Below are 14961 nucleotides of genomic sequence, written 5' to 3' on the forward strand. Positions count from 1 at the left end.
CACTGGATGTTTAATTTTTTTTACAGATGATCCAGTGAAGGTACTTACATCATGTCTCGTTGTGTAGTAGCCATCCCCCAGAAGAACCTTGCAACTTGATATCAAATGACTCGCACTTAGGGTTTCACGTGTTCACTGTTGTGTAAAAGAAAAATTTATAAGGAAGAACAAAAATAAATTGTAATAAGGATAGTTGTGCTGATTGACCCTGAAATTGGGGTATCAATTTAATAGAACGTTATAATTGAAAAGTGATCCCCATCACGCTAAAAGTTATAAACTTTAAAAAAATTTTTCCTACTAATATGAAAGTTAAGTTTGATATAGATAATTAGCAGAAAAAAATAAAACGTGTAAAGGAATTAACGTCTAACGTAAACAAGTTTTTAACCCTTATCCTCGAGTGGCCGCTTGACCTTGATAAGTGGTGATGCCTTTGTAAAAAAAAAAAAAAAAGTTTTAAAATAAAACGTGTAAAAGGAATTAACGTCTAACGTAAACAAGTTTTTGATGAGCCATTCCATATAAGTTATATTTACCGAATTTTGATTACCAACGATTACTATATTGCCCAATTGTCTACTGTACACTCTTTAACCCTTATCCTCGAGTGGCCTCTTGACCTTGATAAGTGGTGATGCCTTTGTAAAAAAAAAAAAAAAGAAAAGTTTTAAAATAAAACGTGTAAAAGGAATTAACGTCTAACGTAAACAAGTTTTTGATGAGCCGTTCCATATAAGTTATATTTACCGAATTTTGATTACCAACGATTACTATATTGCCCAATTGTCTACTGTACACTCTTTAACCCTTATCCTCGAGTGGCCGCTTGACCTTGATAAGTGGTGATGCCTTTGTAAAAAAAAAAAAAAAAAAAAAAAAAAAGAAAGAAAAAGTTTTATGCAGGGGAGAGGGGGGGAGTCTCTCGTTTAGGTCTGCCCAAGTGAGAATGAGATTATCTGATTCAAGTTAAATTTCTAGTTAAAGGACTTAAAAAAAATTACCGTCTATTTTTTTCCGGCCGAGTTTCCATTTTGATGCTTTACATCTATATCTATAAAAGTGAACGTGTCTGTCTGTGTGTGTACATTTCCCTACGCAATAACTGTCAATTTTTAGTCTATAGACTCGAAATTTGAAATACCGGGTACTGAGATTTGGGAAAATCGATGTGACGGTTGTCAGCCAGAAATTTGGCTGTTAAGGGGTCAAATTTCAACGATTTGACCTTTAAGAACTCTACCAAACTCCGACAATTTTGGGTCTAGACACTTGAAATTTTAGATATAGGTTCCTTGAACCTGGATCTAACTTAATAAAGTAATTTGAGCCCGAAACTATAAATTTTAAGGGGTCATAATAGGGGTCAAAGTTTTAAAAAATTAACCATTTTTTTTTGTTTTTTTGCTTTTTTTGCACAGCATACACCTCCAAACACCCGAGCAACGCCGGGCACCCCTGCTAGTCTATATATAAAAAACAAAATGGACGCGTGCATTTTTGTATGCCCAGCAAATGCTTTTTTTTCAAGAGGGCCCTCGGGGGGGGGGGGGATACTATACTTTAGAACTTTTTATATACTCCCTAGATTGTAATATCTACGATTTTCAAAACGAAGATCGTCTACATCTTTTATTTGAGCAAATTTTACAAAATTCACGCTATTTTGTTCTGTTACGTGTTTGTTCGGTTTTTTCGTATAAATAAAGCAAAAGTCACAGATTATTTCGTCCTTGTGCCAATATCCTCTGCCCGAGCAAAAGTTAATTACCAACTCCTTGAATTCACTATCCTCTTTTTCCACGTTCTTTTCTTCCTTCGCGGTACAGGTTCAAGCCTGCCTACCTACTACCACTTTTTTTTTGCTTAACACACCTCCAACCACCTGGGCAATGCCGGGCACCCAGGCTAGTCTATAATGAAACTTGTTTTAACAGTTTATTTTTACTTATATTCCAAAGTAGTTGTAAAATTTTGGAAAGATTGTGTAGTATCTTAAAAAAAAAAAAATAAATAAAAAAAATAAAAAATAAAATAAAAAATAAAAGGGGGGGGGGGTAAAAAAAATTTACAATTAACTTAGACTAAAACGCAACAATTTAATCTTGTCAGTTTTTAAACCTTTTTCGGTACTTATGCACTTATGAGCCTGCGATTTCCACAAAGTTACTCAGGTGTGCTCTTGTACCCCCCCCCGACAAACAGCAATACTACGATACTGCCCCATTGACCACTGTACACTCATTAACCCTTATCCTCAAGTGGCCTACGAGTTTAAGTGGTTGGTTTGGTTGGTTCTGTTTTACGGCATATCAACCCTTTTCGGGTTATTTAATGCCGAATCCAATTATTTTGGAAATAGTATTCATGTTGCATCAACTTATTATATAGAAACGAGCGACCTTTTGTGCTCCAGAATTTATTTTTCTACATGGTCATCACCATTCTCGAACTTTTTCCAGCGATTCAACGACGCATCTGTTTCTGACGCACATTCATGACAGGGGGTTGCCATTTTTTTTTTTTTTTTAGAGTCTTACACTGTCAATATCAAGAAAAGGTGGGTTGTTCTGGGTTTTGCAGAACAAAGTTTTGCAAAAGGAAGTAGAAAAACAAAAAGCATCAATGTTAAGTGCGTTTCGTCTCAGGAAGCCAATATCTTTAGACAGCCTGATCTGGTAGCACCAGCTTAAGTGGTGACTCCTATGTAAAAAAAAAAAAAAAAAAAAAAAAAAGAATTCCCACCCCTACAGATTCCCAGATGTCAGAAAGCCTACTCTCTCTAAGAGTTTCTTTCCCCAGAACTGCTAGACATAGAATTTCCTTCTGGGTTCCTGTTCCGCCCCCCCCCCTCCGGCCCCGACTGTACTGTCATGCACAAATTCAAGTGTAATGTAAACAGCTATCTTGCTGCTCAACTCCATTCATAGTATCCCTGCAATTATGCCCCAGATAGTACCCCCCCCTACATCAAAGCGGCTACTAACCTTGTTTGAGGTGAAGAGGCACAAAAAAATAACTAAGAACCAGAAACGGTCGACAAGTAGTCTTCTGCATATTAAGACTTTTTTTTTTCAATGTATTACTAAGTTTCAGTGGTTGTCACCATTCTTAACACAGGGAGGGTGATGGTAGTTGGGGGTTTGTATTAGTATACACAGATTCGAAAAAAAGTTGTCAAAAATATAACATAACAAATGTCATCAAAAGGCAAGATAAGTTACTTTTCTACCTAACTGGATAATTTTTTAGTGTTTTTATTTAATGTGGCATGTTTATTCAGCTCGTAAAACAGTGTTTACCAATGTATTGGAAAATTTAAAATGGCGCCAACTGTTGAACATGGTAAGTTTGGAAAAATAAAAATAAAAAAACTATACAAAATACTGTTAAAAACCCACCGAATACATGTCAGTCTATGTCACAGTAACGTATATTGAGCGAGTTTCTAACAGTATTTTGTATATTTTAACTTATTTTCCCAAACTTACCGTGTTCATCAGGGAGTCTGGTGCCATTTAAAATTTTCCAATACATCGGTAAATACTTTTTCAAGCTGAATAAACATGTTACATTAAATAAAAACACTAAAAAATTATCCAGTTAGATAGAAAAGTAACTTATCTTACCTGTTATAACATTTTTTTCGAATTCATGTGTATAGTAATACAAACTCGGTAGCTGTATCAATGTTTCTTTTTTTTTTTTTAGGCTTATAGGCTCACCTAGCCGTTTCTGGTTCTCCCCATCATCTGCCGGGCACACCAGAGTAACTTTGTAGAAATTGCGGGCTTTTAAATGCAGAAGCACCTGTTTTTTTATCAGATGTTACGAGGTCAAAATCTTTATCAGGGTGGCCGGTGTTGCCCGGTCGTAAAGTATTCTAGTGATGATTATACTGTACCCAATATATAGTAGCGTTTTGGAAAAAAAAATTACTTGGGTGCCATCGACTAGGTGTATCAGAAGCGGCCATTAAAAATGTGTGATAACTTGAATAATTCAACTTACTATCTTTCCAAGCTTATAACTACTTGAAAAATGTAATTCAAACCCTAATTTTTTTTTTTTAAAGGAGCAAAGACCAAATTTTTTTAAAAATAACAGATGTAACAGCAAATTATGCAATATGTTTTTTTAATTCGGTTTTCTTTAAAAAAGAGTTAAGGAAAATTAACGGATTTTGACTTGCTTCGATAAATATATGTATATATAAATGCCAAAAAATCACTTACCTATAAAAAATACTATTAAATGGGTAGTTCCATTCTTCATTGTAAACAATTTATCCATATTTATGTTTAAATTCCATGTATTTTTTAAATAAAATTTTTTAAAGCAAGGGTCGTAGAAAAATCGCGTTTTGTGCCAGTAGCTTAAAGGCTGCTGCTGCTAATTTGGAATTTATCAAATGCGAATTCGTCAAAGGGACAATGTCTATTGCGTGCCGTTAACCAAAATTAGTATTTTTGGTCCTCCGTAGTTAAAAAAAAAAAAAAAAAAAAAAAAAAAAAAAAAAAAAAAAAAAAAAAAAAAAAAAAAAAAAAAAAAAAAAAATGGCTGGTTGAACGCGCACCTGTACTTTGTAAACACTTTAAAAAAATATTTCTATTATTTTTTAAACTTTAATAGTTTATTTTGGAAGTATATTCCATACAGAAAATAAACAACCCACTTTTAAAAGAGAAATTACGAGTTTTTTTATATTTTATTCAGTTTTCTGTTAGGGGTGTCAAATTCCCAAAATTCTGATACACCTAGCCATCTACTAGAATTGAAACCAAAACATACAACTCTCTAGCCTCATTCTTTAGCCTCTGAGCCACGCACTTGTAAAATGTAAATTTGTGAATGCAAACAGGTTCAGTTGCCTACTCATGCCGAGTACCAAGTTTGACTACTCATGCCGAGTACCAAGTTTGACTACTCATGCCGAGTACCAAGTTTGACTACTCATGCCGAGTACCAAGTTTGACTCTTGAGCAACAATTTTTTGCCTAAAACTAGAAATTAAAAGTGTACAACAGGGCCAAATACCCTATACATCAAATTTCAACTCAAGATCAAATATTGAGTTTGGTAGACTTTGCGTGCATACTCGCAGTCACTTATATGCATATATAAAATATTTCCATGTACTAAAATGTTTTCATTTTAAATTCTATGCAATTATACAGAATGTAGAAACTATGCATAAAATTTAGCATGATAGTGAAATGAAAGCAAAACGCTTGTTTTTCAAAGAAATATAAAAATTTGTTAATCTTCATGTAGTCGCTTGCATATCCATGATCGAATATTAAGTTTTTAATTTCTAAATAGAAAAGGTATTTTTGGTAAAAATTTGGGTACTTGTACAGTTTAATCAAAACATTAAAAAATGAAAAAATTATATTGTACGTACTTGTTATGTAATAAAGTTTTCATACAAAAGGAAAAATATTAATTTGTTTTTTTAGAGGAAAATCGATTACTTTAAGGAGATCGTATCGCGGCCATCTTTTTCTTCAGATTTTGTTTAAAAAAAAAAAAAAAAAAAAAAAAAAAATTATCCAGCAGTGAGCTTTGAAAGATTGTCAGTGAAAGAAATACAATCGCCGAAAGTCTTTTGGCAAACGATAAGCGTTTCATTATTTCTAGTCGTCACTTTGAAAAATCACGCGCAAATGCGACTGTTTCAGTCGCAATGTAGAGCCCTGTATATAAAAGTTAACATGTCTAATGTGAACTACGAGTTGGACGTAATGTAAGAATGTACCGAATTTAAAACCGAACGAAATTTAAAATTTCCGTTCCATTTTTACAACAACCGTAAAACAGCATTCTCCGCAAGTTTTACCATAATTCCTATTTAAAAAGTAGGAAAGTTTCGGTGCTTAGTGCACATTTTTTAAATAGAATTCAAGTTTTATCTATTTTTATTAAATTGTAAGGTTAAAGTACATAATAGGTACAAAACACTCTCCCCATGATAAGAATGGCTTTCTAAATTTTTTTTTTTTTAGCACGGATCATTAAGTGTACTACTGTACTGGTACGAAATTCATTTTAAAAAATTCAAAACATCACACCTTTTCGTAAAAAATATTTTTAGTCAATGACGCAATGTGAACGTTTTCATTTCGTAAAAGAAACCCATATAGTCCTTGTTTCTCTTGCAAAAACAATTGTAAAAAAGGGGAGGGGGGTAAATAAATTATACACTTCAACTTACGGAGACAAAACGAACAATTTCATTTAAACTAACGGTGCTCATGCACTTACGTTACCGTGCTATCTTACTATTTTCAGTTAAATTCAAGTTTTACGATATCTTAAATTGTTATGTGGAAGTACAGAATTACAAAACACCCCCCCCCCGCCACATGTTATTTCAACACGGTAACATAAGTGCATAAATACCAAAACATTTGAAACATGGAGGTTGGGGGGGGGGGGGATATACTACACTGGGTACTCTTGTATAAAAAAAAAAAAAAAAAAAAAAAAAAAAAAAACTTACGTTAAGAATGGCTTTTGGAATAAACAATCCCAAAACCTCTGAAGCCTTTCTTAACATGAGCGTGGGGAGGGGGTATTCCGAAATCTGTTCTTAACAAGGTGTGTGTGTGTGTGGGGGGGGTATTATATACCTTAATTTATTTAAGGACCATTGACCAAACACCGTAATATAAAGTTAATTACGTTATTGTTTGAGGTCTTTATGCACTTAGGTTACCGTGCTGAAATAATATTTGGGAAGCCATTCTTAACATGGTGTTTCGTAACTATCCTGTACTTCCACCTGACAATATAAAGTAATATAGTATAACAGTAAGAATTGAAAACTAACTAGAGATTAGTTTGGGTAAGTTTTAATGTCCAAAATCCTTTGAAAAGCTGGCCAAAATATAACGAATGTTACCAAAGGCAATATAAGTTACTCTTCTACCTAACTGGCAGGGTTTTAATGTTTTTACTAAAATGTTAAATCGGCTCGAACAACAAGCAAATTCAAGTAGTACGCAACTACAAGAAAAGGTGGCCACAACGTATTAGTTACGCAAGTTACGCGGCCATTGTTTTCTTGTGCTCGTGTACCCTTTGAAAACGCTTGTTTTTCGAGCCGAATAAACAATTTACATTAAATGAAAACACTAAAACCTCACCAGTTAAGTAGAAGAATAACTTGCCTTTGGTAACATTCGTTACTTCGTTCTTTTTTTGAAGGACTGGACAGTAAAACATACCCATTAGTTTCAATGGCAGACATGTTAAAAGCTAGAAAGTTCAAAATAACCAAAGCGAATTGAGTTTTAAAAATGAATTAGTTATATAGGGTGCATAAATGTGTGTACGAAGTTGAGGCTACAAGAAAGAATTATAGGTTAATTTCAACAATTTCACATCTTAACTTTTTGAAATGTTCAGAATTACTGTAGGAAATTAAGTCGGCTTCTTGAAGTCGGACCCAGATAGCAATACAATATAGAAGAGAAAAACACTTATGGCTACTAGATAGTTCCACTCACGTATATAACTCTTAAACATTTCTAAATATTAACTACTCAAAATATGGTAAATAATTATATCTAAAGCTCAAATTAAGTATATAAATATTGGTTATACTGAAGTTCGGGTATTATTATACAAACACCGTGACAGCGTTAGGGTTAGGGGTAATTCGCTGTCACGGTGTTTGTATAGTTTTACCGAAGTTCGTTGGTTTAAAACAACTGCCATTGAAAAGAAAAGAAAAACATTCACGAATTGTGTTATAATTTAATTATAGAACGATAATGTAATATTTCTAGTTATGTCATAGTAAAGGTATTGTTTGGTCATTAAATCATTAATTAAACCAAATTGTCACAAAATAATTGAATTTACGTAATGTTGGTCAAAAAACTTGAATTAGAAAACATTTATGCAATTGTCAAATATTTAAAAATTGCGAAAGTTTCATATATAGATGAACGTAATTCCGCTTTCAAATTTTTAAAAAGTTGAACAATTTGAAACTTGCAATTAAAAAATAGTTGAACTGAAAAGAAAAATATAGTTTTGATACGCGTAAACAATGCAATATATATATATTAGTTACAAGTAAAAACAAAAGTTAAAGTTTTAAAATAAAATTAAAAACTCACTTTTGTCGGGGAGTCACCAGTTTTCTGGGTTTTCTTTTTGGTTACAGAAAGAAGTTAAAATAAAATTTAAAAAAAAAAAAAAAAGCTTCAAAAAGGGTAAATATGACAAGGGGGAAAAAGTATTTCGTGTTTGGGAGTTAAGGTGTTTTGTTTTGTAGTTTTTTGTTTTCTTTTAACAACAGAGTTTGTTGGGAGGTTTTTTTTGTTTGCTTTTTTGGCTTAAACTGTTAACAAAGTCCGTGTGTTATAAAGTAAATGTTTTAACAAAGTAAACTACTTTTATACTTAACTATTGTTGTTATTGGAATTAGAAGTGTTATTATTGTTATTGCTGACAAATGCTAAGCCTTGTCAAAGACTCCAACATTGTTGAAGCAAGAAACCGTAGAGAAGCAAAAAAATTATGTCTGTAAGGTCCGTCTTCTTTGTCGTTCAAATTAAAGTGTTTGCACAACACGTACTCCTGATATTTAGTAAAATTATGGCCTTTTTTTTGGTCTCTTATTTAATTTGCTATTTGTTGTTTTCATGTGTGCATGCGTGTATGTATGTATATATATATATATATATTTTTTTCTTTTCTTTTTTAATCTTTCATCCTTACCTCGTTGCTTGGCTAAAGTCTAATACACAACACACACAACATGAGAAGTACAGAGAGGGGAAGGGAGGAAGATGATGGGTAAGAAACCGGAAGTTCTACTCAAACCGGAAGTTTCAATAACCGTTCCGGGCTGTGACCTTTCCGATTTGAATAAACGCGATAACAAAAAAAAATTTATAAAAAAAAAAGAAATTAATTTCTTCCTTATATTCTTAATTTGTAACCTTTAACCATCCTCAATATTTTTCTATTTTCAGTATTTTAACCGCAATCATTTTTTTAGGGTGTGGTTTGTGATTTTGATTTTCTTAAATGATTTTTTTTTCTTTCTAATTCGAAATCTATGACCTTAATTATTTGCATAATAATGATGACCGCCATAGTTTCGTAAACAAAAAAAGTCGCATAATAAAGTTATCTTTCAAAGAAAAATTGTTTGTAAATTCTTTTTATAATTATAAAATATTTATTTTTTATTATTTTAAATTTTAAAATCATGTTTAATTGTGTGAATTTGTAATGATTATGTTAGAATAATAAATAGACTTTTATCATTTGCATACACAACAAGCAGAGCGAATATTCCGTTTCCTTTTGTTGAATGTTTTTATGTTAAATTATGACATTCTGAAAATGCCAAAAAAATTGCATTGATTGACCCGTTGAGTCAGTAGATAATCATGTCTTTAATTATTTCCGTGAAAAAAAAAAAATAGGAAACGTCATAAAGGAAAAGGACAAATGGAAGCTTTTAACAACTCTTTTTACACAAAACCTAATTTCGTGACATCATCCATTTTTAAGTAAATAGATAGGCGCTTCTGCAGAATTGGGACGAAATTTTGTAGTCGATAAATGGAGTTTTCAGATTAAAAAAAAAAATGGTTTCAACTGATTTTTTTTTTTTTTTAGTAAATTCTAATAAGTTATAATGGTAGCTTCCAAAATTGTGCAGTCGAGATTACCTGAATATTACTGGAATTATTAAATAAAACAACTTTAATCGTGTTAGCAGGTGAAAAATTGCCGCCATCTTGTTTAAATCAAAACGGAAAATTACATCCCTTTTGAACTCTTCTGTGTCTATCGATCGTTTTTATCAAATTCTATTTTTTAAAAAATATGAGGAATACGTACGTAGATACCATTGTTTTAATGTGAAATTCAGTTTTACGATTTCCGAAATTTCGTCTTAATAGTGCAGAAGCACCAATAGATAATATTTTCCGGTGTTTCTTGGTTGTTAGAGTGAAATTAAAAAAAAAAAAAAAATATTGAATTTCAAGCAAAACAAAAGATATTCACTTAATTGTCATGTCACAATAATGAGCATATCCAAAAATTCTGAAAAACGATTAGGCAAACAAAATTAATTCTTTATGAAAATAGTTTTCAAAGAAAATTATCGAAAATTAGGTACTTTTTTTGTTTTTGTTTTTTACAAAAGAGTCACCACTTATCAAGGCCCTGAAGCTATTCGAGGATAAGGGTTGTTATGATGTTATGATTTAGATCTCGTTTTGACTTGGGGACGCCGTCATACTGTCTGCCACGTGTCACCGTGACGACCACCACTCAAGTTTCATGATTCCTGACCGCTTTGGGGAGAAACTGACTACGTAGGGATTCACGCTACGATCGCTACCATGGCACCAAAGTCGAGGCACATGATCATGGTTACCTCCACAAAATTACGGGCAAAACGCTTAGATGCCTTACACACCGTAGCGAAAACAACAACCCAAAAGAAACACAGTTTTCTCGACATGGAGGCAATTTCTTCATCACTAACCGTTTGTCTACAACTACGTCCGCGTGCTTGCTATATTTAGCGAAGCCAAGGAAAAGACAGCAGAAGGACCACCAGCCTCGCCATCACCACAACGCTACGGCTGTCGCGACCAATGCTACTACTACTACAACGAAGGCTTCGGCGCGCCTTCTAACAACAACAACTATCGCTATTGACACACGATTATAACCAGCACTGCTGCTACTACCATTACCAACGAAGGCTTCGTCGCGCCTTCTAACAACAACAACTATCGCTATTGACACACGATTATAACCAGCACTGCTGCTACTACCCTTACCAACGAAGGCTTCGTCGCGCCTTCTAACAACAACAACTATCGCTATTGACACACGATTATAACCAGCACTGCTGCTACTACCATTACCAACGAAGGCTTCGTCGCGCCTTCTAACAACAACAACTATCGCTATTGACACACGATTATAACCAGCACTGCTGCTACTACCATTACCAACGAAGGCTTCGTCGCGCCTTCTATCAACAACAACTATCGCTATTGACACACGATTATAACCAGCACTGCTGCTACTACCATTACCAACGAAGGCTTCGTCGCGCCTTCTAACAACAACAACTATCGCTATTGACACACGATTATAACCAGACCAGCACTGCTGCTACTACTATTACAAATGAAGGTTTCGTCGTGCCTTATAACCACAATAACAACAACTAACAACAATCTGCCATCTTCACCCCAAGGACAGCTCGTTATTATTCTGTGTTATTTATTAGAAAATAAATTGTTGAGTTCGTTCAAATCTTAATCCTGTGTTGTCTATTCTTTTTGCTTGTCACCATACGCTTCGTAACATAACAACTGGTGTCAGAAGCGTGCGACAGGTAGAATGGACTACTCAGGGTGCACCCGTAACGAACTTCTCAGTTTTATCAGAGACCAGAAATCGGCACTCCTCCAGCTAAAATCGAGTACATCACGACCAGACGAGGCCCTTATCCTCGAAATAAAAGCGGACCTAGAGATTATGCTCTCCACCCTCAAATCGACCACCTTAAACGACACGCCCAAAGCCGATAATAACGACTACAATCTGATGATCAGATTACAGGCCATACACGATTCGGTAAAGGACATAAAAAAGTTCAACCCCGGGAACGATGTTAACCGCTTCATCACGGATGTAAACAAAACATACATGATACATGTCAAGCCGGAAATCAGTACACACCCTAGTATTGAAAAAGAGTTTGTCAGAATCTGCAAACAGCTTCTGAACGAAGGGATATTCCAGCAAATGACGGACTCCCAACACGACACATCTACCTTCGAGCAACTCAAAGCACACCTCATAACGACCCACGGCAGCCAAATGACAAACTTCCAGCACCTCAGCCGGGCTTGGGATTTGCAGCGTCGAGATGGGGAGAGATTGACAGATTTCGCCGGCCGACTGGAAAACACGATTAGAGAGGCTGCAGTACACATAAAGGCAAAATTTAAGTCGGACCACTCACGGGAAATACCTGCAGATACTGTCTTCTCTCTCATGGGTGCAATGCTAATGAGTGAGAAGGTGAAAGCCTGGACACCGAGCTTATACCCACACATCGTCAAAACAATGGATAAGCATTATACGGCGGGTGGGATAGCTAGTGATGTACAGCGGTACATCGACTGTGGTGTCAAAACGGACGATGAAATCAATGATAGTCCCATCGCGTACTACGCAAACAGGCCACAACGATCTGATCAAAGGACCAGGTGAACTGAACACAATGTGAACAGGCAAACTCTCCGCCCACAGGCAAGGAAAGATACCACAACACTGCGCAACACCAAACCCACTGGCACTCGCGGCCATTTTCAGATGCGCAGGGATGATGAACACAATCAGGATGCTGAGATCTGCCAAAACTACATGAAAGGCTATGCATGCTTCCATGGACGCAACTGTCGGTACCGGCACCCACCTCGTGCCCAGGCATATATCGCAACAGACGACAAGGATATGCCACCGGAAGATACTCTCCCCACTACCATGGCCGAGGATTTTCAATACGGACCAGGCGAGATGTGATGGCTCACCCCGTGGTCCAACAGACTCACCATCACATATTTAACTTTCATCAACACTCGGCGCAGAAGTCACCTTTCGTCAACACACATTTCATGATCGAGGGAGCTACGTTCTCGGACATATCTATGTTGGACTCAGGCTGCTCCACTTGCATTATGCCAGTGTCTCGAATACCTGAAGAGGTCAGACGTCAAATAACGCCATCCAACGTGCATGTGAGAGGCATAAACGGCAGCATCCATATCCTTGGCGAACTTAATTGTGGCATCGCCATCGGCAACCACGATTCACCCAGGTTCGACGGGATCAACATGCTGATAACATCCGCTATATCTCCAATCCTGATCGGCCAAAGCATCCTTGGTCACAGCACACTAGACTCCTACACAATCGACCACCAAAAATCAACGATCGAATTCAGACGCACGCTCGCGTCCACTCCGATAACTCACACGGCAGCAATACTACCAGCTCTTACACAGAAGATACCAGCTGATGATACCACATTTGGAGCCCACACCATCGATCATTCCACTAGACTCACACAGCCCAGCCCCAAGACACTAAATGAAAAACTACACTGGCTACAGAGTAATGTGGGTGTGGCATTGCCCAACCATCCAAACCGCGACGAACTGGAGGCCACAGCAGACTTAATCATCCGCTTCGCCGACATCATGGGTACCGAAAAGGGAGAAAAGGGTACCTTCATCAGACCAGTTCGAATACCAACCAATGGCCAATCCCGCTGTCAGAAGCAACACCCAATCGCCCAGGCTCTCGAGGCTGACGTCGATGCTGAAATCATGCACATGGCCGCCAGAGAGATCATCGAACCATGCAAGGACCCCAAGGGTTTTAATAGCCCTGTATTTGCCGTTCGCAAGAAGAACGGGGCAATCCGGGTAGTTGCCAACTTCAAAGCAACACTCAACAAGGTCCTAGTCGATCTCGACCCCTACCCCATACCTACGATTGACCACCTGTTCCACAGAATCGGCGAAGGAAATAAATATTTTGCATCCCTTGATCTTCGCAGTGGCTATTGGCAGATCGCTATCGACGAGCGTGATCGACACAAAACTGCATTCACATGGAAGGGCAAATGCTACCAATACACACGACTCGCCTTTGGTCTCACATCTGCCGGACAAATCTTCTCCCGCTGCATAGCTGAAGCCTTGGCCACTGTTACATCTCGCACCAACATATCCTCGTACATTGACGACAACCTAGTCCACGCCAAAACATTTGAAGGATACATACTGGCACTGGAGCAACTATTCACCGCCTTACGTAAATTTGGACTAAAATTGAATCCGGATAAATGTACCTTCCTCGCGAACGAAGCAAAATTCCTCGGTCGCATCGTAAATAGCAAGGGTTTCAAGGCCGACCCCGAATACGTCCGCGCCATCATGGAAATGAAGCCTCCAACAACAAAAAAGGAACTGCAAGGCCTCATAGGTCGTTTAGTGTGGATACGGCAATTCCTGGAGACACGGGTACAGGAACAAATCAGGTCGGACACATTTTCCAGCATCATGACCCCCATCCATGAACTGAATAGGGCTGGCAAACCATTTGCATGGACTGAGCAGGCGGACAAGGCCTTTAATAAGATAAAGAAACGACTGTCCTCGCCTCCTGTCATTTCATTCCCTGATTTTGATCAACTCTTCACGCTCACCACTGATGCGAGTGACACCGCATGTGGGGCCATCCTAATGCAAGAAGATGACAGGGGAAAGAAGAAGATCATAGCAGTCGCTTCACACATATTTAACACCACGGAACAAAACTGGTCCACAACTGAACGCGAGGCATACGCAATAAAGTGGGCCATAGCAAAATTCGACTACTTCCTACACAGCCGCCCCTTCGTCATCTTCACCGACCACAGATCACTAACCTATTTGGATCAGCGGGTATTCAACAATGCCAAAATCCGCAGATGGCAGGAAGAGATCGCATGCTATAAATTCGTCCTGGAATTTGTGGAGGGCGAATCCAATGTCTGGGCCGACATGCTCAGCAGAAGTCATGGCCAAAGAAAAAATAACACACCAGCTGACGCCAACCCTGCAGGCAAAACATTCAGAATCCAGGGTTCGGACCTACGTATTTACATCCCATCCTGGTGTATGGACGAAATTGATGGATCAATGCTCATCCCCGAAGCACACACACCTCAGAACACCCGCCACCACAAGAATATTGTGGATGCGTTCTTTGCCTATCACTCTTCATCGACCATCCCCACAAAATACAATTGTGACCATATCAATATCGCTGCTGAGCAATGCACAGACAACACACTGTCGAGAATCATCAAAACCCTCCAGACGAATAACTCCAGCAAAAACTGTAACA

At 37.1% G+C, this 14961-nt stretch overlaps 1 protein-coding gene across 13 annotated transcripts in view; it reads right to left on the reverse strand.

Annotated features, from left to right (window-relative positions):
* The window catches only part of LOC145269026 (uncharacterized), a 185118-nt gene extending 176267 nt beyond the window's left edge, over window positions 1–8851 (reverse strand). For 6 of the 13 annotated variants that reach the window (XM_080124613.1, XM_080124607.1, XM_080124604.1 and 3 more), the window contains exon 1: window positions 8130–8775. The gene's annotated coding sequence lies outside the window, so the exon portion shown is untranslated. Of the gene's footprint in view, window positions 1–8129 lie in introns of all 13 variants that reach the window. The other 7 variants (XM_080124603.1, XM_080124605.1, XM_080124614.1 and 4 more) reach the window with 7 other exon arrangements.
* Between the last annotated feature and the right edge of the window lie 6110 nt (window positions 8852–14961).

Source organism: Euprymna scolopes, chromosome 45 (assembly GCF_053919585.1).
Source record: "Euprymna scolopes isolate OS-2025 chromosome 45, ASM5391958v1, whole genome shotgun sequence".
Lineage (NCBI taxonomy): Eukaryota > Metazoa > Mollusca > Cephalopoda > Sepiida > Sepiolidae > Euprymna > Euprymna scolopes.